At 48.0% G+C, this 1,613-nt stretch overlaps 1 protein-coding gene and 1 pseudogene across 3 annotated transcripts in view; one reads left to right on the top strand and one right to left on the bottom strand.

Moving 5' to 3' along the window:
- Nucleotides 1–1,613, bottom strand: part of GNAO1 (G protein subunit alpha o1) — a 161,547-nt gene that overhangs the window by 122,815 nt on the left and 37,119 nt on the right. The window lies entirely within an intron of this gene.
- On the top strand, nucleotides 1,353–1,471 carry LOC111726247 (annotated as a pseudogene).

The following is a 1,613-nucleotide window of genomic DNA, read 5'->3' as shown; positions in this document are numbered from 1 at the left end:
AGATACAAAACACACATTAAAAGCCCACAGAAACAGAATTCCAAGGAATATAAACCTGGGAAATGCCTGACTCTTCCAAGCCACTCTCTCTAGCCAGAAACACCCTTTGTCTTACTGTGCACGTTTCTGAAGATGCATGAACTATAGGCTCAAGGGGGCCAATCTGCTAAAGCAAGCCCTAGGGGCACTTGCTAAACTTAGGAGTATTTTTTTTTCTTTTTTTGTAGGGGAGGCTGTAAGAGGGAGGGAACATCAAAAGACCACCAATAGTATAGAAATAGAGCAGGCATCTGTCAATGTCTTGCTATGTGTCCTTAGGTGGGAATGGACCAGATGGCCCAGGGCCCTTTCAGCTCCCACATTCTCTTTCTCTCTCTGATCTGCCAACCAGAAGGGAAAAGTACTGGCAGGCAGCCATGGGGATGGCTCTGTAACTGAGGTACACCTTCTCCTGGGACCGGGCTCCCTCCTGCCAATGACCCTGTCCTGTCAGGTGGGGAGAATAATAAACCTCAAAGGAGCAGATACCCCCTTGGATATACAAGTTGGACCACCAAGGAATCAAAAACCCTTGACTTCAGGTGTCAGTGCCTAGTACTGAGCCTGATGACTTTTGAAAGAATCACAGATGAACCCTTTGATGAAGCTCTATTCACGCACGGTCTGCATTTGGAGTTATTTAAGTTGGTTTGGAAAGGGGCGTTCACACTCTTTGCGAGCCAGTCTCTCCCAAGTAGTTCCCCGAGTCTTACTATGTCTCCAATCCGCACTCACAGAGAACATGCCAGGTTACTTCTCTAGGTGCTGGGGTACAACAGTGAATAAAATAGACCTGGACCTGGCTCTCAGAGCTCATACATTCTAGAAAGGAAGAACAGAAAATGAACAAATGAATACATGAGTGGTGGTGACAAATGGAGAAGAATTAAACAGGGAATATGAAGGCAGTAAGTGATGAGAACTATTTGAGACAGGGCATCCTGGAAGGCCTACTGGGAGAGGTGACATGTGGGCAGAAAACTGAACGAAGGGGGCCTTTCTCTGGGTAAGAATGAGTCTGCTCTGAACTGACCTAGTAAGGGTTCTTAAAGCCTCTCACCCTAAATTTCAGAGGGTCGGGAGATGAGTTGTCAGCCAAGAGCCATACCTGGCTACAGAGAGGGCTGAGCTGAGTCTGCACAATGGCGAACCAAGTCTTTCACATAAAGAGTAAGCCAAACTGCCCAGATTATGGGGCCATCCTGGCTTTGGATGGGTACGTCCTCATTCTCCTCACCTCTTCTTATATCTTTGGGTCCCAGCTATATGATGTATCCATGGGGTAGGGACTAACCAGATAAAAAAGATGGATTGTCTACGGCCATAGTACCCTGAATGCACCCAATCTCTTCTGATCTCGGAAGCTAAGTAGGGTTGGGCATGGTTAGTACTTGGATGGGAGATTGCCTGGGAATACTGGGTGCTGTAGGCTTTGGCAGGGCACAGTGGCTCACGCCTGTAATACCAGCACTCTGGGAGGCCGAGGTGGGAGGATCATCTGAGCTCTTGAGTTGGAGACCAGCCTGAGCTAGAGCAAGACCTTGTCTCTAAAAATAGCGGGGTATTGTGGCAGG

The sequence above is a fragment of the Otolemur garnettii genome, unplaced genomic scaffold (genome assembly GCF_000181295.1).
Source record: "Otolemur garnettii isolate 467f Iridium unplaced genomic scaffold, OtoGar3 scaffold00058, whole genome shotgun sequence".
In the NCBI taxonomy this organism is placed as follows: domain Eukaryota; kingdom Metazoa; phylum Chordata; class Mammalia; order Primates; family Galagidae; genus Otolemur; species Otolemur garnettii.
Note: the sequence above shows the minus strand (reverse complement) of the source record. Positions and strands in the feature narration are given on the sequence as shown.